The sequence below is a fragment of the Rhinoderma darwinii genome, chromosome 3 (assembly GCF_050947455.1).
Source record: "Rhinoderma darwinii isolate aRhiDar2 chromosome 3, aRhiDar2.hap1, whole genome shotgun sequence".
Lineage (NCBI taxonomy): Eukaryota > Metazoa > Chordata > Amphibia > Anura > Rhinodermatidae > Rhinoderma > Rhinoderma darwinii.
Genome location: NC_134689.1, coordinates 261659618 through 261683002, shown reverse-complemented (window position 1 = coordinate 261683002; position 23385 = coordinate 261659618). Strand labels below are relative to the sequence as shown.

General features: G+C 37.0%; 9 non-coding genes across 9 annotated transcripts; all 9 read right to left on the bottom strand.

Moving 5' to 3' along the window:
- Positions 1-1027: 1027 nt before the first annotated feature.
- TRNAI-AAU (transfer RNA isoleucine (anticodon AAU)) lies at positions 1028-1101 on the bottom strand. Its single transcript has one exon. It is a non-coding gene; the product is annotated as a tRNA-Ile (tRNA).
- A 7924-nt stretch (positions 1102-9025) lies between these two features.
- Positions 9026-9099, bottom strand: TRNAI-AAU (transfer RNA isoleucine (anticodon AAU)). Its single transcript has one exon. It is a non-coding gene; the product is annotated as a tRNA-Ile (tRNA).
- A 2723-nt stretch (positions 9100-11822) lies between these two features.
- Positions 11823-11896, bottom strand: TRNAI-AAU (transfer RNA isoleucine (anticodon AAU)). The gene has a single exon. It is a non-coding gene; the product is annotated as a tRNA-Ile (tRNA).
- Positions 11897-12727: 831 nt separating this feature from the next.
- Positions 12728-12801, bottom strand: TRNAI-AAU (transfer RNA isoleucine (anticodon AAU)). Its single transcript has one exon. It is a non-coding gene; the product is annotated as a tRNA-Ile (tRNA).
- A 3640-nt stretch (positions 12802-16441) lies between these two features.
- On the bottom strand, positions 16442-16515 carry TRNAI-AAU (transfer RNA isoleucine (anticodon AAU)). Its single transcript has one exon. It is a non-coding gene; the product is annotated as a tRNA-Ile (tRNA).
- Positions 16516-17335: 820 nt separating this feature from the next.
- TRNAI-AAU (transfer RNA isoleucine (anticodon AAU)) lies at positions 17336-17409 on the bottom strand. Its single transcript has one exon. It is a non-coding gene; the product is annotated as a tRNA-Ile (tRNA).
- A 1735-nt stretch (positions 17410-19144) lies between these two features.
- Positions 19145-19218, bottom strand: TRNAI-AAU (transfer RNA isoleucine (anticodon AAU)). Its single transcript has one exon. It is a non-coding gene; the product is annotated as a tRNA-Ile (tRNA).
- A 2629-nt stretch (positions 19219-21847) lies between these two features.
- TRNAI-AAU (transfer RNA isoleucine (anticodon AAU)) lies at positions 21848-21921 on the bottom strand. Its single transcript has one exon. It is a non-coding gene; the product is annotated as a tRNA-Ile (tRNA).
- Positions 21922-22926: 1005 nt separating this feature from the next.
- On the bottom strand, positions 22927-23000 carry TRNAI-AAU (transfer RNA isoleucine (anticodon AAU)). Its single transcript has one exon. It is a non-coding gene; the product is annotated as a tRNA-Ile (tRNA).
- Positions 23001-23385: the final 385 nt, after the last annotated feature.

Genomic DNA, 23385 nt, shown 5'->3' with positions numbered 1-23385 from the left:
TGACAACATTGGAATGCACTCCAAGACAGTTTTTGCCTTCCTCTGGATCAACACGGCAGGTTTATAGCTTGAATTTGATGGACCTTTTTTCAATATTATCAACTATTCAACTCTGTAACAAAAGTGAGCTTCCATGGCCCGTACGGGGATCAAACCCGTGACCTTGGCGTTATTAGCACCACGCTCTAACCAACTGAGCTAACCAGCCACTTTTACACAAAAGATTCACGTCACGTCAGTAGAAAATACATGCAAACGTGTATTCATATTAATATCCTATTAACCTGAATAATAAAATAAACTTGCAATTTTTACTACTCAAAAAGCATTGGACAAATTGCTTTTGTGTTTTCCATTCCACCCCACAAAGAGTTTTCTTCAGTACATTATATGGTACATTAAATGCTGCCATTAAAAACAAGAACTTGTCTCGCTAAAAACAAGCCCTTATATGACTATGAGGACGGAAAAATAATAAAGTTATTACTATCGGAATACAAAGAGGCAAAATCAAGATATTATTTTTGTCCTTAAGGTTGAAATTGGACCTCTAAGATGATTTCATGCAACAAACTCTGCATTTCTATAAATCACCGGTTAGACCATACATGGAATATTGTGTACAGTTTTGAGCACCTGTGTATGAGAAGGACATTGCTGAACTAGAATGCGTGCAAAGAAGGGAAAGCAAGGTAATTAAAGGACCTCATCACAGACGGGGATTCTTTACTGTAAGAGCAGTTCGACGATTGAACTCTCTGCCACATTGAAAAGTGTTTTTTTGAAAAATATAAAATGTCATCATATTTGTACTAGATTCTGGAGATGGAACTTTGATCCAGGAATTTATTCTAATAGCCATATTTGGAGTAAGGGAGGAATTTTTCCCCTAATGACAACATTGGAATGCACTCCAAGACAGTTTTTGCCTTCCTCTGGATCAACACGGCAGGTTTATAGGTTGAATTTGATGGACCTTTTTTCAATATTATCAACTATTCAACTCTGTAACAAAAGTGAGCTTCCATGGCCCGTACGGGGATCGAACCCGTGACCTTGGCGTTATTAGCACCACGCTCTAACCAACTGAGCTAACCAGCCACTTTTACACAAAAGATTCACGTCACGTCAGTAGAAAATACATGCAAACGTGTATTCATATTGATATCCTATTAACCTGAATAATAAAATAAACTTGCAATTTTTACTACTCAAAAAGCATTGGACAAATTGCTTTTGTGTTTTCCATTCCACCCCACAAAGAGTTTTCTTCAGTACATTATATGGTACATTAAATGCTGCCATTAAAAACAAGAACTTGTCTCGCTAAAAACAAGCCCTTATATGACTATGAGGACGGAAAAATAATAAAGTTATGACTATCGGAATACAAAGAGGCAAAATCAAGATATTATTTTTCCATTCCACCCCACAAAGAGTTTTCTTTCAGTACATTATATGGTACATTAAATGCTGCCATTAAAAACAAGAACTTGTCTCGCTAAAAACAAGCCCTTATATGACTATGAGGACGGAAAAATAATAAAGTTATGACTATCGGAATACAAAGAGGCAAAATCAAGATATTATTTTTGTCCTTAAGGTTGAAATTGAACCTCTAAGATGATTTCATGCAACAAACTCTGCATTTCTATAAATCACCGGTTAGACCATACATGGAATATTGTGTACAGTTTTAAGCACCTGTGTATGAGAAGGACATTGCTGAACTAGAATGCGTGCAAAGAAGGGAAAGCAAGGTAATTAAAGGACCTCATCACAGACGGGGATTCTTTACTGTAAGAGCAGTTCGACGATTGAACTCTCTGCCACATTGAAAAGTGTTTTTTTGAAAAATATAAAATTTCATCATATTTGTACTAGATTCTGGAGATGGAACTTTGATCCAGGAATTTATTCTAATAGCCATATTTGGAGTAAGGGAGGAATTTTTCCCCTAATGACAACATTGGAATGCACTCCAAGACAGTTTTTGCCTTCCTCTGGATCAACACGGCAGGTTTATAGGTTGAATTTGATGGACCTTTTTTCAATATTATCAACTATTCAACTCTGTAACAAAAGTGAGCTTCCATGGCCCGTACCGGTATCAAACCCGTGACCTTGGCGTTATTAGCACCACGCTCTAACCAACTGAGCTAACCAGCCACTTTTACACAAAAGATTCACGTCACGTCAGTAGAAAATACATGCAAACGTGTATTCATATTAATATCCTATTAACCTGAATAATAAAATAAACTTGCAATTTTTACTACTCAAAAAGCATTGGACAAATTGCTTTTGTGTTTTCCATTCCACCCCACAAAGAGTTTTCTTCAGTACATTATATGGTACATTAAATGCTGCCATTAAAAACAAGAACTTGTCTCGCTAAAAACAAGCCCTTATATGACTATGAGGACGGAAAAATAATAAAGTTATGACTATCGGAATACAAAGAGGCAAAATCAAGATATTATTTTTCCATTCCACCCCACAAAGAGTTTTCTTTCAGTACATTATATGGTACATTAAATGCTGCCATTAAAAACAAGAACTTGTCTCGCTAAAAACAAGCCCTTATATGACTATGAGGACGGAAAAATAATAAAGTTATGACTATCGGAATACAAAGAGGCAAAATCAAGATATTATTTTTGTCCTTAAGGTTGAAATTGGACCTCTAAGATGATTTCATGCAACAAACTCTGAATTTCTATAAATCACCGGTTAGACCATACATGGAATATTGTGTACAGTTTTAAGCACCTGTGTATGAGAAGGACATTGCTGAACTAGAATGCGTGCAAAGAAGGGAAAGCAAGGTAATTAAAGGACCTCATCACAGACGGGGATTCTTTACTGTAAGAGCAGTTCGACGATTGAACTCTCTGCCACATTGAAAAGTGTTTTTTTGAAAAATATAAAATTTCATCATATTTGTACCAGATTCTGGAGATGGAACTTTGATCCAGGAATTTATTCTAATAGCCATATTTGGAGTAAGGGAGGAATTTTCCCCCTAATGACAACATTGGAATGCACTCCAAGACAGTTTTTGCCTTCCTCTGGATCAACACGGCAGGTTTATAGGTTGAATTTGATGGACCTTTTTTCAATATTATCAACTATTCAACTCTGTAACAAAAGTGAGCTTACATTGCCCATATGGGGATCGAACCCGTGACCTTGGCGTTATTAGCACCACGCTCTAACCAACTGAGCTAACAGGCCACTTTTACACCAAAGATTCACGTCACGTCAGTAGAAAATACATGCAAACGTGTATTCATATTGATATCCTATTAACCTGAATAATAAAATAAACTTGCAATTTTTACTACTCAAAAAGCATTGGACAAATTGCTTTTGTGTTTTCCATTCCACCCCACAAAGAGTTTTCTTCAGTACATTATATGGTACATTAAATGCTGCCATTAAAAACAAGAACTTGTCTCGCTAAAAACAAGCCCTTGTATGACTATGAGGACGGAAAAATAATAAAGTTATGACTATCGGAATACAAAGAGGCAAAATTAAGATATTATTTTTCCATTCCACCCCACAAAGAGTTTTCTTTCAGTACATTATATGGTACATTAAATGCTGCCATTAAAAACAAGAACTTTTCTCGCTAAAAACAAGCCCTTATATGACTATGAGGACGGAAAAATAATAAAGTTATGACTATCGGAATACAAAGAGGCAAAATCAAGATATTATTTTTGTCCTTAAGGTTGAAATTGAACCTCTAAGATGATTTCATGCAACAAACTCTGCATTTCTATAAATCACCGGTTAGACCATACATGGAATATTATACCTAAATGGAGGACACCAAAGGGCTCCCTAGAAGATACGTGGAGTATACCCTTTAAATAATGAATGTGTGGACTCTCCAGGGAGCCGGGCCACAGGCCCGTGGAAGGACATGGTAATAACGTGCACCCGCTGAATGAACAATACAACCTATAAATTGGAGTCTAGCACAAAAACATTGAGTAAAACAATGAAAGTTTAATGGATCAATTAAAATGAACAGACATGAATGACAACATAGAGATGATTACCACATGAAAAAAAGGGGACAACCAGAAATAAATAAATAAGTAGAAAGCGGCACGGTGTACATAGGCTAAGGCACAGCTATGATACTATGTATTGATAATGATCAATGTACAAACAGCCAAATATCGAACACTAAAAAACCGCTGGGTAATGTATACAGTAGTGAGGAGTATGCTGAGAAATGTCTCAATGTAAGTAGCTGGGACAAAAACCCAGAAGTAATGCAATTACGAGACTACAGCTCCATACAATGTCATAATACAACAATAGATGCATATCTCTTACCCATAATGGCGTGACTGGTGTCCTCCCCGACGCGCGTTTCGGCCCGGAAGCCTTCGTCTGGGGGTGGTGTCATGATGTGACCTACGGCCTTATAACTAACCCCCCACCAATCCCCAAAGGGGAAAGCCATCCAATTACCGAGCGACTGTGCACTCAATCTCACGGTCCGGCACAAGAGCATCCGGGTCACAGACCCGGAAGCCGACAGCATGGAATCCACGTGTCAGGCGTCCGGGTCAGGAACAGGAGGCCCAGGGCCGAAAACCGGAGCGCGAAATCGCGCATGCGCACAGTAGGGCTAGTTGTAAGCCAGAAGATACTGGCACCAACATGAAGCACACACTAGGGGCGCACATTGAGGACCGAACCCGAGATTTAAGGCATAAGACCCACAGATGATAATTAAATAAGAATAGCTGTCCCTATCCTTTCCCTAACTAATAGAATCCAAGAGGGAAAGGGCATGAAAGAATTCATCCACCTGTACCGAAAGATGATATTAAGGAGTCAAAAGATATATATATATATATATGAACAAATAAATAAATACTAAAAGAAAAGAGAGAATATGCATGAGTGTAAAGATAATGCATAATGCAATTAAATACTATATAGGATGGCTAAAAAGCCATGATATTGAGTGTTACGCATCACTACTGCATGCATAACCCATGCCAAAGACCAAATTACACACGCTACGGTGCCAAATGCATCCCAGCGTCCGCTGCCAGATGGCACATATTTTATATGAATATATCAATGTGCCCATAATGCAGCATACTATAATGACCGTGTAGTAGAGATATACACGTATTATTGATAAACAATTATGCAAAGTGTATTTATCTATATGTTAAAAATGTACAATCAAATACATAAGTAAAATGAATATAAAACATGTGAAAAAAGCCGCATCGATATCAGTATTAAGCCAATATATATATATATAAATCACCTTAGTGCTGATACATATACGTGTATATGTGTTACATAGCTTGCCATATCATGGCTAGTAATTGATGACAGCAATTATAAACGGACTGCAAAAGCAGCCCGTATATTGTAATAAACTAATGAATGTGAGGCATGTGCGCGTGCGAAAAACAAACAACGACCAGGGGATATACAAACTAAGACCATGATCACTAAACACTGAACAAGTGACATACCAGACTAGGTAGCTAAAATAAAACAGATATGGGTGTGAAATATTAAAAGTGAAATATAAGTACATATTAGTGAGTGATGCGATAAAAATATCAGGACCAATAATAATGAGTGATAAGTACCCATGAATATAAAACAATAGTAATACTGTGCCGTGACCAATGCTTTAATAAAAAACATGACAAAATGTGACAAAAAAAGTGAAATATATAATATTCAATAGATGTCCAAAACATCATCAAAAATGAGGTTGCCATCAATACAACAGACGTAGGTGATATAATTAGTGCAAGTTTTATCTATCACAGATTATTACATACATACAAAAACTAGCACTTGATGGATTAACATCACTAAATATAACAGAAAATGTAGAACATATTAAAATACCAATTAATAAAGTTGGTGAGGTGAATATATCATAGAATGTCTATCAGACATGAAACATTGACAACCAACAGTCAAACCACACCCGTGGTGGTGTAATAGGAAGAAGATCACAATAACAACTGTATAGTGTATACCCACGTAGGGGGAAACAGCATAATGTTATCTACTCAAACCCAAAAATGTGAAACTAAGTAAAATAAAAAAGCGTACAGGCTGGAACAGATGCAGAGTGGGTATATTCCAAGTGTTGGGCCAGAATGAACATCCATGCTGCCAGGATGCGTCGTCCACAGAGCATACATCGGCCTGTTACACACCCATTGGATGGAGGAGGAAGAGAAGTCGTCAAAGGCGCAGAAGGTCAGTAGAATGTCATATCGCAGCACGTGCACCATATACAAATGGTAATCTAGGACAACTAAAAGCAGTCATATGTTAAAAAATGGCTATTAATATACACATAACACATTAGTTAAAAACAAAACGACACCATGAGAGATCCCCACACCCCTATAGGAAAGCTGCAAACCCAAGGGTTTCATTCAAACCCTTTGGTTGTAATGTTTTGAGTTTCCAAATCCACTTGGATTCTACTCGCAATAGTTTTTGCATTAACGAACCACCTCTCAAATTAAGCTCCACATGGTCAATGCCTTTGATTTTCAGGTCCTTGGATGCACAGTTGTGATACAGGAAGAAATGTCGTGGCAAAGTTTTCAGAAGGTCAATATTGTCAGGAGACGTCCCCCTGGCTGCCTCAATGCTATTGACATGTTCCCTCGTTCTTAATTTGAGTTCTCTTGTTGTGAGGCCTATATAAATTTTTGGACAGGGGCAGCATGCATAATAAATTACTCCCTTTGTGTTGCAGTTGATAGGCCAGGTGATCTTATACGTTTTATCACCCAAAGAGTCCACAAAATCATCTCCACTAACAATGTTTGGACACGCTATGCATCGACCACATGGGCGACAACCCCATCGTGGTTTTGATGCCCCAAAAATTGGTTTGGGCAATTGTGGTTGATGGTGACTGTGAACTAGTGTGTCCCGGAGATTTCTTGCTCTCCTTGATGCTACTGCAGGTCTCGGGGGCAAAATTTCTGATAGGATGCCGTCCGTTTGTAGGACAGACCAGTGTTTGGACAAACACTTACGCATCTCCCCCCATCTGTCGTGGTATGTAGTTACCATGCACATGCCTCACATTCATTAGTTTATTACAATATACGGGCTGCTTTTGCAGTCCGTTTATAATTGCTGTCATCAATTACTAGCCATGATATGGCAAGCTATGTAACACATATACACGTATATGTATCAGCACTAAGGTGATTTATATATATATATATTGGCTTAATACTGATATCGATGCGGCTTTTTTCACATGTTTTATATTCATTTTACTTATGTATTTGATTGTACATTTTTAACATATAGATAAATACACTTTGCATAATTGTTTATCAATAATACGTGTATATCTCTACTACACGGTCATTATAGTATGCTGCATTATGGGCACATTGATATATTCATATAAAATATGTGCCATCTGGCAGCGGACGCTGGGATGCATTTGGCACCGTAGCGTGTGTAATTTGGTCTTTGGCATGGGTTATGCATGCAGTAGTGATGCGTAACACTCAATATCATGGCTGTTTAGCCATCCTATATAGTATTTAATTGCATTATGCATTATCTTTACACTCATGCATATTCTCTCTTTTCTTTTAGTATTTATTTATTTGTTCATATATATATATATATATCTTTTGACTCCTTAATATCATCTTTCGGTACAGGTGGATGAATTCTTTCATGCCCTTTCCCTCTTGGATTCTATTAGTTAGGGAAAGGATAGGGACAGCTATTCTTATTTAATTATCATCTGTGGGTCTTATGCCTTAAATCTCGGGTTCGGTCCTCAATGTGCGCCCCTAGTGTGCGCTTCATGTTGGTGCCAGTATCTTCTGGCTTACAACTAGCCCTACTGTGCGCATGCGCGATTTCGCGCTCCGGTTTTCGGCCCTGGGCCTCCTGTTCCTGACCCGGACGCCTGACACGTGGATTCCATGCTGTCGGCTTCCGGGTCTGTGACCCGGATGCTCTTGTGCCGGACCGTGAGATTGAGTGCACAGTCGCTCGGTAATTGGATGGCTTTCCCCTTTGGGGATTGGTGGGGGGTTAGTTATAAGGCCGTAGGTCACATCATGACACCACCCCCAGACGAAGGCTTCCGGGCCGAAACGCGCGTCGGGGAGGACACCAGTCACGCCATTATGGGTAAGAGATATGCATCTATTGTTGTATTATGACATTGTATGGAGCTGTAGTCTCGTAATTGCATTACTTCTGGGTTTTTGTCCCAGCTACTTACATTGAGACATTTCTCAGCATACTCCTCACTACTGTATACATTACCCAGCGGTTTTTTAGTGTTCGATATTTGGCTGTTTGTACATTGATCATTATCAATACATAGTATCATAGCTGTGCCTTAGCCTATGTACACCGTGCCGCTTTCTACTTATTTATTTATTTCTGGTTGTCCCCTTTTTTTCATGTGGTAATCATCTCTATGTTGTCATTCATGTCTGTTCATTTTAATTGATCCATTAAACTTTCATTGTTTTACTCAATGTTTTTGTGCTAGACTCCAATTTATAGGTTGTATCATACATGGAATATTGTGTACAGTTTTAAGCACCTGTGTATGAGAAGGACATTGCTGAACTAGAATGCGTGCAAAGAAGGGAAAGCAAGGTAATTAAAGGACCTCATCACAGACGGGGATTCTTTACTGTAAGAGCAGTTCGACGATTGAACTCTCTGCCACATTGAAAAGTGTTTTTTTGAAAAATATAAAATTTCATCATATTTGTACCAGATTCTGGAGATGGAACTTTGATCCAGGAATTTATTCTAATAGCCATATTTGGAGTAAGGGAGGAATTTTTCCCCTAATGACAATATTGGAATGCACTCCAAGAAAGTTTTTGCCTTCCTCTGGATCAACACGGCAGGTTTATAGGTTGAATTTGATGGACCTTTTTTCAATATTATCAACTATTCAACTCTGTAACAAGCATGTAACAAAAGTGAGCTTCCATGGCCCGTACGGGGATCGAACCCGTGACCTTGGCGTTATTAGCACCACGCTCTAACCAACTGAGCTAACCGGCCACTTTTACACCAAAGATTCACGTCACGTCAGTAGAAAATACATGCAAACGTGTATTCATATTGATATCCTATTAACCTGAATAATAAAATAAACTTGCAATTTTTACTACTCAAAAAGCATTGGACAAATTGCTTTTGTGTTTTCCATTCCACCCCACAGAGAGTTTTCTTTCAGTACATTATATGGTACATTAAATGCTGACATTAAAAACAAGAACTTGTCTCGCTAAAAACAAGCCCTTATATGACTATGAGGACGGAAAAATAATAAAGTTATGACTATCGGAATACAAAGAGGCAAAATCAAGATATTATTTTTCCATTCCACCCCACAAAGAGTTTTCTTTCAGTACATTATATGGTACATTAATTGCTGCCATTAAAAACAAGAACTTGTCTCGCTAAAAACAAGCCCTTATATGACTATGAGGACGGAAAAATAATAAAGTTATGACTATCAGAATACAAAGAGGCAAAATCAAGATATTATTTTTGTCCTTAAGGTTGAAATTGAACCTCTAAGATGATTTCATGCAACAAACTCTGCATTTCTATAAATCACCGGTTAGACCATACATGGAATATTGTGTACAGTTTTAAGCACCTGTGTATGAGAAGGACATTGCTGAACTAGAATGCGTGCAAAGAAGGGAAAGCAAGGTAATTAAAGGACCTCATCACAGACGGGGATTCTTTACTGTAAGAGCAGTTCGACGATTGAACTCTCTGCCACATTGAAAAGTGTTTTTTTGAAAAATATAAAATTTCATCATATTTGTACCAGATTCTGGAGATGGAACTTTGATCCAGGAATTTATTCTAATAGCCATATTTGGAGTAAGGGAGGAATTTTTCCCCTAATGACAACTTGTCTCGCTAAAAACAAGCCCTTATATGACTATGAGGACGGAAAAATAATAAAGTTATGACTATCGGAATACAAAGAGGCAAAATCAAGATATTATTTTTCCATTCCACCCCACAAAGAGTTTTCTTTCAGTACATTATATGGTACATTAAATGCTGCCATTAAAAACAAGAACTTGTCTCGCTAAAAACAAGCCCTTATATGACTATGAGGACGGAAAAATAATAAAGTTATGACTATCAGAATACAAAGAGGCAAAATCAAGATATTATTTTTGTCCTTAAGGTTGAAATTGAACCTCTAAGATGATTTCATGCAACAAACTCTGCATTTCTATAAATCACCGGTTAGACCATACATGGAATATTGTGTACAGTTTTAAGCACCTGTGTATGAGAAGGACATTGCTGAACTAGAATGCGTGCAAAGACGGGAAAGCAAGGTAATTAAAGGACCTCATCACAGACGGGGATTCTTTACTGTAAGAGCAGTTCGACGATTGAACTCTCTGCCACATTGAAAAGTGTTTTTTTGAAAAATATAAAATTTGATCATATTTGTACCAGATTCTGGAGATGGAACTTTGATCCAGGAATTTATTCTAATAGCCATATTTGGAGTAAGGGAGGAATTTTTCCCCTAATGACAACATTGGAATGCACTCCAAGACAGTTTTTGCCTTCCTCTGGATCAACACGGCAGGTTTATAGGTTGAATTTGATGGACCTTTTTTCAATATTATCAACTATTCAACTCTGTAACAAACATGTAACAAAAGTGAGCTTCCATGGCCCGTACGGGGATCGAACCCATGACCTTGGCGTTATTAGCACCACGCTCTAACAAACTGAGCTAACCGGCCACTTTTACACCAAAGATTCACGTCACGTCAGTAGAAAATACATGCAAACGTGTATTCATATTGATATCCTATTAACCTGAATAATAAAATAAACTTGCAATTTTTACTACTCAAAAAGCATTGGACAAATTGCTTTTGTGTTTTCCATTCCACCCCACAAAGAGTTTTCTTCAGTACATTAAATGCTGCCATTAAAAACAAGAACTTGTCTCGCTAAAAACAAGCCCTTATATGACTATGAGGACGGAAAAATAATAAAGTTATGACTATCGGAATACAAAGAGGCAAAATCAAGATATTATTTTTCCATTCCACCCCACAAAGAGTTTTATTTCAGTACATTATATGGTACATTAAATGCTGCCATTAAAAACAAGAACTTGTCTCGCTAAAAACAAGCCCTTATATGACTATGAGGACGGAAAAATAATAAAGTTATGACTATCGGAATACAAAGAGGCAAAATCAAGATATTATTTTTGTCCTTAAGGTTGAAATTGGACCTCTAAGATGATTTCATGCAACAAACTCTGCATTTCTATAAATCACCGGTTAGACCATACATGGAATATTGTGTACAGTTTTGAGCACCTGTGTATGAGAAGGACATTGCTGAACTAGAATGCGTGCAAAGAAGGGAAAGCAAGGTAATTAAAGGACCTCATCACAGACGGGGATTCTTTACTGTAAGAGCAGTTCGATGATTGAACTCTATGCCACATTGAAAAGTGTTTTTTTGAAAAATATAAAATGTCATCATATTTGTACCAGATTCTGGAGATGGAACTTTGATCCAGGAATTTATTCTAATAGCCATATTTGGCGTAAGGGAGGAATTTTTCCCCTAATGACAACATTGGAATGCACTCCAAGACAGTTTTTGCCTTCCTCTGGATCAACACGGCAGGTTTATAGGTTGAATTTGATGGACCTTTTTTCAATATTATCAACTATTCAACTCTGTAACAAGCATGTAACAAAAGGGAGCTTCCATGGCCCGTATGGGGATCGAACCCATGACCTTGGCGTTATTAGCACCACGCTCTAACCAACTGAGCTAACCGGCCACTTTTACACCAAAGATTCACGTCACGTCAGTAGAAAATACATGCAAACGTGTATTCATATTGATATCCTATTAACCTGAATAATAAAATAAACTTGCAATATTTACTACTCAAAAAGCATTGGACAAATTGCTTTTGTGTTTTCCATTCCACCCCACAAAGAGTTTTATTTCAGTACATTATATGGTACATTAAATGCTGCCATTAAAAACAAGAACTTGTCTCGCTAAAAACAAGCCCTTATATGACTATGAGGACGGAAAAATAATAAAGTTATGACTATCGGAATACAAAGAGGCAAAATCAAGATATTATTTTTGTCCTTAAGGTTGAAATTGGACCTCTAAGATGATTTCATGCAACAAACTCTGCATTTCTATAAATCACCGGTTGGACCATACATGGAATATTGTGTACAGTTTTGAGCACCTGTGTATGAAAAGGACATTGCTGAACTATAATGCGTGCAAAGAAGGGAAAGCAAGGTAATTAAAGGACCTCATCACAGACGGGGATTCTTTACTGTAAGAGCAGTTCGACGATTGAACTCTCTGCCACATTGAAAAGTGTTTTTTTCAAAAATATAAAATGTCATCATATTTGTACCAGATTCTGGAGATGGAACTTTGATCCAGGAATTTATTCTAATAGCCATATTTGGAGTAAGGGAGGAATTTTTCCCCTAATGACAATATTGGAATGCACTCCAAGAAAGTTTTTGCCTTCCTCTGGATCAACACGGCAGGTTTATAGGTTGAATTTGATGGACCTTTTTTCAATATTATCAACTATTCAACTCTGTAACAAGCATGTAACAAAAGTGAGCTTCCATGGCCCGTACGGGGATCGAACCCGTGACCTTGGCGTTATTAGCACCACGCTCTAACCAACTGAGCTAACCGGCCACTTTTACACCAAAGATTCACGTCACGTCAGTAGAAAATACATGCAAACGTGTATTCATATTGATATCCTATTAACCTGAATAATAAAATAAACTTGCAATTTTTACTACTCAAAAAGCATTGGACAAATTGCTTTTGTGTTTTCCATTCCACCCCACAGAGAGTTTTCTTTCAGTACATTATATGGTACATTAAATGCTGACATTAAAAACAAGAACTTGTCTCGCTAAAAACAAGCCCTTATATGACTATGAGGACGGAAAAATAATAAAGTTATGACTATCGGAATACAAAGAGGCAAAATCAAGATATTATTTTTCCATTCCACCCCACAAAGAGTTTTCTTTCAGTACATTATATGGTACATTAATTGCTGCCATTAAAAACAAGAACTTGTCTCGCTAAAAACAAGCCCTTATATGACTATGAGGACGGAAAAATAATAAAGTTATGACTATCAGAATACAAAGAGGCAAAATCAAGATATTATTTTTGTCCTTAAGGTTGAAATTGAACCTCTAAGATGATTTCATGCAACAAACTCTGCATTTCTATAAATCACCGGTTAGACCATACATGGAATATTGTGTACAGTTTTAAGCACCTGTGTATGAGAAGGACATTGCTGAACTAGAATGCGTGCAAAGAAGGGAAAGCAAGGTAATTAAAGGACCTCATCACAGACGGGGATTCTTTACTGTAAGAGCAGTTCGACGATTGAACTCTCTGCCACATTGAAAAGTGTTTTTTTGAAAAATATAAAATTTCATCATATTTGTACCAGATTCTGGAGATGGAACTTTGATCCAGGAATTTATTCTAATAGCCATATTTGGAGTAAGGGAGGAATTTTTCCCCTAATGAGAAAATTGGAATGCACTCCAAGACAGTTTTTGCCTTCCTCTGGATCAACACGGCAGGTTTATAGGTTGAATTTGATGGACCTTTTTTCAATATTATCAACTATTCAACTCTGTAACAAGCATGTAACAAAAGTGAGCTTCCATGGCCCGTACGGGGATCAAACCCGTGACCTTGGCGTTATTAGCACCACACTCTAACCAACTGAGCTAACCAGCCACTTTTACACCACAGATTCACGTCACGTCAGTAGAAAATACATGCAAACGTGTATTCATATTGATATCCTATTAACCTGAATAATAAAATAAACTTGCAATTTTTACTACTCAAAAAGCATTGGACAAATTGCTTTTGTGTTTTCCATTCCACCCCACAAAGAGTTTTCTTTCAGTACATTATATGGTACATTAAATGCTGCCATTAAAAACAAGAACTTGTCTCGCTAAAAACAAGCCCTTATATGACTATGAGGACGGAAAAATAATAAAGTTATGACTATTGGAATACAAAGAGGCAAAATCAAGATATTATTTTTGTCCTTAAGGTTGAAATTGAACCTCTAAGATGATTTCATGCAACAAACTCTGCATTTCTATAAATCACCGGTTACACCATACATGGAATATTGTGTACAGTTTTAAGCACCTGTGTATGAGAAGGACATTGCTGAACTAGAATGCGTGCAAAGAAGGGAAAGCAAGGTAATTAAAGGACCTCATCACAGACGGGGATTCTTTACTGTAAGAGCAGTTCGACGATTGAACTCTCTGCCACATTGAAAAGTGTTTTTTTGAAAAATATAAAATTTCATCATATTTGTACCAGATTCTGGAGATGGAACTTTGATCCAGGAATTTATTCTAATAGCCATATTTGGAGTAAGGGAGGAATTTTTCCCCTAATGACAACTTGTCTCGCTAAAAACAAGCCCTTATATGACTATGAGGACGGAAAAATAATAAAGTTATGACTATCGGAATACAAAGAGGCAAAATCAAGATATTATTTTTCCATTCCACCCCACAAAGAGTTTTCTTTCAGTACATTATATGGTACATTAAATGCTGCCATTAAAAACAAGAACTTGTCTCGCTAAAAACAAGCCCTTATATGACTATGAGGACGGAAAAATAATAAAGTTATGACTATCAGAATACAAAGAGGCAAAATCAAGATATTATTTTTGTCCTTAAGGTTGAAATTGAACCTCTAAGATGATTTCATGCAACAAACTCTGCATTTCTATAAATCACCGGTTAGACCATACATGGAATATTGTGTACAGTTTTAAGCACCTGTGTATGAGAAGGACATTGCTGAACTAGAATGCGTGCAAAGACGGGAAAGCAAGGTAATTAAAGGACCTCATCACAGACGGGGATTCTTTACTGTAAGAGCAGTTCGACGATTGAACTCTCTGCCACATTGAAAAGTGTTTTTTTGAAAAATATAAAATTTGATCATATTTGTACCAGATTCTGGAGATGGAACTTTGATCCAGGAATTTATTCTAATAGCCATATTTGGAGTAAGGGAGGAATTTTTCCCCTAATGACAACATTGGAATGCACTCCAAGACAGTTTTTGCCTTCCTCTGGATCAACACGGCAGGTTTATAGGTTGAATTTGATGGACCTTTTTTCAATATTATCAACTATTCAACTCTGTAACAAACATGTAACAAAAGTGAGCTTCCATGGCCCGTACGGGGATCGAACCCATGACCTTGGCGTTATTAGCACCACGCTCTAACAAACTGAGCTAACCGGCCACTTTTACACCAAAGATTCACGTCACGTCAGTAGAAAATACATGCAAACGTGTATTCATATTGATATCCTATTAACCTGAATAATAAAATAAACTTGCAATTTTTACTACTCAAAAAGCATTGGACAAATTGCTTTTGTGTTTTCCATTCCACCCCACAAAGAGTTTTCTTCAGTACATTATATGGTACATTAAATGCTGCCATTAAAAACAAGAACTTGTCTCGCTAAAAACAAGCCCTTATATGACTATGAGGACGGAAAAATAATAAAGTTATGACTATCGGAATACAAAGAGGCAAAATCAAGATATTATTTTTCCATTCCACCCCACAAAGAGTTTTATTTCAGTACATTATATGGTACATTAAATGCTGCCATTAAAAACAAGAACTTGTCTCGCTAAAAACAAGCCCTTATATGACTATGAGGACGGAAAAATAATAAAGTTATGACTATCGGAATACAAAGAGGCAAAATCAAGATATTATTTTTGTCCTTAAGGTTGAAATTGGACCTCTAAGATGATTTCATGCAACAAACTCTGCATTTCTATAAATCACCGGTTAGACCATACATGGAATATTGTGTACAGTTTTGAGCACCTGTGTATGAGAAGGACATTGCTGAACTAGAATGCGTGCAAAGAAGGGAAAGCAAGGTAATTAAAGGACCTCATCACAGACGGGGATTCTTTACTGTAAGAGCAGTTCGATGATTGAACTCTATGCCACATAGAAAAGTGTTTTTTTGAAAAATATAAAATGTCATCATATTTGTACCAGATTCTGGAGATGGAACTTTGATCCAGGAATTTATTCTAATAGCCATATTTGGCGTAAGGGAGGAATTTTTGCCCTAATGACAACATTGGAATGCACTCCAAGACAGTTTTTGCCTTCCTCTGGATCAACACGGCAGGTTTATAGGTTGAATTTGATGGACCTTTTTTCAATATTATCAACTATTCAACTCTGTAACAAGCATGTAACAAAAGGGAGCTTCCATGGCCCGTATGGGGATCGAACCCATGACCTTGGCGTTATTAGCACCACGCTCTAACCAACTGAGCTAACCGGCCACTTTTACACCAAAGATTCACGTCACGTCAGTAGAAAATACATGCAAACGTGTATTCATATTGATATCCTATTAACCTGAATAATAAAATAAACTTGCAATATTTACTACTCAAAAAGCATTGGACAAATTGCTTTTGTGTTTTCCATTCCACCCCACAAAGAGTTTTATTTCAGTACATTATATGGTACATTAAATGCTGCCATTAAAAACAAGAACTTGTCTCGCTAAAAACAAGCCCTTATATGACTATGAGGACGGAAAAATAATAAAGTTATGACTATCGGAATACAAAGAGGCAAAATCAAGATATTATTTTTGTCCTTAAGGTTGAAATTGGACCTCTAAGATGATTTCATGCAACAAACTCTGCATTTCTATAAATCACCGGTTGGACCATACATGGAATATTGTGTACAGTTTTGAGCACCTGTGTATGAAAAGGACATTGCTGAACTATAATGCGTGCAAAGAAGGGAAAGCAAGGTAATTAAAGGACCTCATCACAGACGGGGATTCTTTACTGTAAGAGCAGTTCGACGATTGAACTCTCTGCCACATTGAAAAGTGTTTTTTTGAAAAATATAAAATGTCATCATATTTGTACCAGATTCTGGAGATGGAACTTTGATCCAGGAATTTATTCTAATAGCCATATTTGGAGTAAGGGAGGAATTTTTCCCCTAATGACAACATTGGAATGCACTCCAAGACAGTTTTTGCCTTTCTCTGGATCAACACGGCAGGTTTATAGGTTGAATTTGATGGACCTTTTTTCAATATTATCAACTATTCAACTCTGTAACAAAAGTGAGCTTCCATGGCCCGTACGGGGATCGAACCCGTGACCTTGGCGTTATTAGCACCACGCTCTAACCAACTGAGCTAACCGGCCACTTTTACACCAAAGATTCACGTCACGTCAGTAGAAAATACATGCAAACGTGTATTCATATTGATATCCTATTAACCTGAATAATAAAATAAACTTGCAATTTTTACTACTCAAAAAGCATTGGACAAATTGCTTTTGTGTTTTCCATTCCACCCCACAAAGAGTTTTCTTCAGTACATTATATGGTACATTAAATGCTGCCATTAAAAACAAGAACTTGTCTCGCTAAAAACAAGCCCTTATATGACTATGAGGACGGAAAAATAATAAAGTTATGACTATCGGAATACAAAGAGGCAAAATCAAGATATTATTTTTGTCCTTAAGGTTGAAATTGGACCTCTAAGATGATTTCATGCAACAAACTCTGCATTTCTATAAATCACCGGTTAGACCATACATGGAATATTGTGTACAGTTTTGAGCACCTGTGTATGAGAAGGACATTGCTGAACTAGAATGCGTGCAAAGAAGGGAAAGCAAGGTAATTAAAGGACCTCATCACAGACGGGGATTCTTTACTGTAAGAGCAGTTCGACGATTGAACTCTCTGCCACATTGAAAAGTGTTTTTTTGAAAAATATAAAATGTCATCATATTTGTACCAGATTCTGGAGATGGAACTTTGATCCAGGAATTTATTCTAATAGCCATATTTGGAGTAAGGGAGGAATTTTTCCCCTAATGACAACATTGGAATGCACTCCAAGACAGTTTTTGCCTTCCTCTGGATCAACACGGCAGGTTTATAGGTTGAATTTGATGGACCTTTTTTCAATATTATCAACTATTCAACTCTGTAACAAGCATGTAACAAAAGTGAGCTTTCATGGCCCATACGGGGATAGAAACCCGTGACCTTGGCGTTATTAGCACCACGCTCTATCCAACTGAGCTAATCGGCCACTTTTACACAAAAGATTCACGTCACGTCAGTAGAAAATACATGCAAACGTGTATTCATATTGATATCCTATTAACCTGAATAATAAAATAAACTTGCAATTTTTACTACTCAAAAAGCATTGGACAAATTGCTTTTGTGTTTTCCATTCCACCCCACAAAGAGTTTTCTTCAGTACATTATATGGTACATTAAATGCTGCCATTAAAAACAAGAACTTGTCTCGCTAAAAACAATCCCTTATATGACTATGAGGACGGAAAAATAATAAAGTTATGACTATCGGAATACAAAGAGGCAAAATCAAGATATTATTTTTGTCCTTAAGGTTGAAATTGAACCTCTAAGATGATTTCATGCAACAAACTCTGCATTTCTATAAATCACCGGTTAGACCATACATGGAATATTGTGTACAGTTTTAAGCACCTGTGTATGAGAAGGACATTGCTGAACTAGAATGCGTGCAAAGAAGGGAAAGCAAGGTAATTAAAGGACCTCATCACAGACGGGGATTCTTTACTGTAAGAGCAGTTCGACGATTGAACTCTCTGCCACATTGAAAAGTGTTTTTTTGAAAAATATAAAATTTCATCATATTTGTACCAGATTCTGGAGATGGAACTTTGATCCAGGAATTTATTCTAATAGCCATATTTGGAGTAAGGGAGGAATTTTTCCCCTAGTGACAACATTGGAATGCACTCCAAGACAGTTTTTGCCTTCCTCTGGATCAACACGGCAGGTTTATAGGTTGAATTTGATGGACCTTTTTTCAATATTATCAACTATTCAGCTCTGTAACAAGCATGTAACCAAAGTGAGCGTCCATGGCCCATACGGGGATCGAACCCGCGACCTTGGCGTTATTAGCACCACGCTCTAACCAACTAAGCTAACCGGCCACTTTTACACCAAAGATTCACGTCACGTCAGTAGAAAATACATGCAAACGTGTATTCATATTGATATCCTATTAACCTGAATAATAAAATAAACTTGCAATTTTTACTACTCAAAAAGCATTGGACAAATTGCTTTTGTGTTTTCCATTCCACCCACAAAGAGTTTTCTTCAGTACATTATATGGTACATTAAATGCTGCCATTAAAAACAAGAACTTGTCTCGCTAAAAACAAGCCCTTATATGACTATGAGGACGGAAAAATAATAAAGTTATGACTATCGGAATACAAAGAGGCAAAATCAAGATATTATTTTTGTCCTTAAGGTTGAAATTGGACCTCTAAGATGATTTCATGCAACAAACACTGCATTTCTATAAATCACCGGTTAGACCATACATGGAATATTGTGTACAGTTTTAAGCACCTGTGTATGAGAAGGACATTGCTGAACTAGAATGCGTGCAAAGAAGGGAAAGCAAGGTAATTAAAGGACCTCATCACAGACGGGGATTCTTTACTGTAAGAGCAGTTCGACGATTGAACTCTCTGCCACATTGAAAAGTGTTTTTTTGAAAAATATAAAATTTCATCATATTTGTTCCAGATTCTGGAGATGGAACTTTGATCCAGGAATTTATTCTAATAGCCATATTTGGAGTAAGGGAGGAATTTTTCCCCCTAATGACAACATTGGAATGCACTCCAAGACAGTTTTTGCCTTCCTCTGGATCAACACGGCAGGTTTATAGGTTGAATTTGATGGACCTTTTTTCAATATTATCAACTATTCAACTCTGTAACAAGCATGTAACAAAAGTGAGCTTTCATGGCCCATACGGGGATAGAAACCCGTGACCTTGGCGTTATTAGCACCACGCTCTAACCAACTGAGCTAATCGGCCACTTTTACACAAAAGATTCACGTCACGTCAGTAGAAAATACATGCAAACGTGTATTCATATTGATATCCTATTAACCTGAATAATAAAATAAACTTGCAATTTTTACTACTCAAAAAGCATTGGACAAATTGCTTTTGTGTTTTCCATTCCACCCCACAAAGAGTTTTCTTCAGTACATTATATGGTACATTAAATGCTGCCATTAAAAACAAGAACTTGTCTCGCTAAAAACAAGCCCTTATATGACTATGAGGACGGAAAAATAATAAAGTTATGACTATCGGAATACAAAGAGGCAAAATCAAGATATTATTTTTGTCCTTAAGGTTGAAATTGAACCTCTAAGATGATTTCATGCAACAAACTCTGCATTTCTATAAATCACCGGTTAGACCATACATGGAATATTGTGTACAGTTTTAAGCACCTGTGTATGAGAAGGACATTGCTGAACTAGAATGCGTGCAAAGAAGGGAAAGCAAGGTAATTAAAGGACCTCATCACAGACGGGGATTCTTTACTGTAAGAGCAGTTCGACGATTGAACTCTCTGCCACATTGAAAAGTGTTTTTTTGAAAAATATAAAATGTCATCATATTTGTTCCAGATTCTGGAGATGGAACTTTGATCCAGGAATTTATTCTAATAGCCATATTTGGAGTAAGGGAGGAATTTTTCCCCTAGTGACAACATTGGAATGCACTCCAAGACAGTTTTTGCCTTCCTCTGGATCAACACAGCAGGTTTATAGGTTGAATTTGATGGACCTTTTTTCAATATTATCAACTATTCAGCTCTGTAACAAGCATGTAACAAAAGTGAGCGTCCATGGCCCATACGGGGATCGAACCCGCGACCTTGGCGTTATTAGCACCACGCTCTAACCAACAGAGCTAACCGGCCACTTTTACACCCAAGATTCACGTCACGTCAGTAGAAAATACATGCAAACGTGTATTCATATTGATATCCTATTAACCTGAATAATAAAATAAACTTGCAATTTTTACTACTCAAAAAGCATTGGACAAATTGCTTTTGTGTTTTCCATTCCACCCCACAAAGAGTTTTCTTTCAGTACATTATATGGTACATTAAATGCTGCCATTAAAAACAAGAACTTGTCTCGCTAAAAACAAGCCCTTATATGACTATGAGGACGGAAAAATAATAAAGTTATGACTATCGGAATACAAAGAGGCAAAATCAAGATATTATTTTTGTCCTTAAGGTTGAAATTGAACCTCTAAGATGATTTCATGCAACAAACTCTGCATTTCTATAAATCACCGGTTACACCATACATGGAATATTGTGTACAGTTTTGAGCACCTGTGTATGAGAAGGACATTGCTGAACTAGAATGCGTGCAAAGAAGGGAAAGCAAGGTAATTAAAGGACCTCATCACAGACGGGGATTCTTTACTGTAAGAGCAGTTTGACGATTGAACTCTCTGCCACATTGAAAAGTGTTTTTTTGAAAAATATAAAATTTCATCATATTTGTACCAGATTCTGGAGATGGAACTTTGATCCAGGAATTTATTCTAATAGCCATATTTGGAGTAAGGGAGGAATTTTTCCCCTAATGACAACATTGGAATGCACTCCAAGACAGTTTTTGCCTTCCTCTGGATCAACACGGCAGGTTTATAGGTTGAATTTGATGGACCTTTTTTCAATATTATCAACTATTCAACTCTGTAACAAAAGTGAGCTTCCATGACCCGTACGGGGATCGAACCCGTGACCTTGGCGTTATTAGCACCACGCTCTAACCAACTGAGCTAACCGGCCACTTTTACACCAAAGATTCACGTCACGTCAGTAGAAAATACATGCAAACGTGTATTCATATTGATATCCTATTAACCTGAATAATAAAATAAACTTGCAATTTTTACTACTCAAAAAGCATTGGACAAATTGCTTTTGTGTTTTCCATTCCACCCCACAAAGAGTTTTCTTCAGTACATTATATGGTACATTAAATGCTGCCATTAAAAACAAGAACTTGTCTCGCTAAAAACAAACCCTTGTATGACTATGAGGACGGAAAAATAATAAAGTTATGACTATCGGAATACAAAGAGGCAAAATTAAGATATTATTTTTCCATTCCACCCCACAAAGAGTTTTCTTTCAGTACATTATATGGTACATTAAATGCTGCCATTAAAAACAAGAACTTTTCTCGCTAAAAACAAGCCCTTATATGACTATGAGGACGGAAAAATAATAAAGTTATGACTATCGGAATACAAAGAGGCAAAATCAAGATATTATTTTTGTCCTTAAGGTTGAAATTGAACCTCTAAGATGATTTCATGCAACAAACTCTGCATTTCTATAAATCACCGGTTAGACCATACATGGAATATTGTGTACAGTTTTAAGCACCTGTGTATGAGAAGGACATTGCTGAACTAGAATGCGTGCAAAGAAGGGAAAGCAAGGTAATTAAAGGACCTCATCACAGACGGGGATTCTTTACTGTAAGAGCAGTTCGACGATTGAACTCTCTGCCACATTGAAAAGTGTTTTTTTGAAAAATATAAAATTTCATCATATTTGTACCAGATTCTGGAGATGGAACTTTGATCCAGGAATTTATTCTAATAGCCATATTTGGAGTAAGGGAGGAATTTTTCCCCTAATGACAACATTGGAATGCACTCCAAGAAAGTTTTTGCCTTCCTCTGGATCAACACGGCAGGTTTATAGGTTGAATTTGATGGACCTTTTTTCAATATTATCAACTATTCAACTCTGTAACAAGCATGTAACAAAAGTGAGCTTCCATGGCCCGTACGGGGATCGAACCCGTGACCTTGGCGTTATTAGCACCACGCTCTAACCAACTGAGCTAACCGGCCACTTTTACACCAAAGATTCACGTCACGTCAGTAGAAAATACATGCAAACGTGTATTCATATTGATATCCTATTAACCTGAATAATAAAATAAACTTGCAATTTTTACTACTCAAAAAGCATTGGACAAATTGCTTTTGTGTTTTCCATTCCACCCCACAGAGAGTTTTCTTTCAGTACATTATATGGTACATTAAATGCTGACATTAAAAACAAGAACTTGTCTCGCTAAAAACAAGCCCTTATATGACTATGAGGACGGAAAAATAATAAAGTTATGACTATCGGAATACAAAGAGGCAAAATCAAGATATTATTTTTCCATTCCACCCCACAAAGAGTTTTCTTTCAGTACATTATATGGTACATTAAATGCTGCCATTAAAA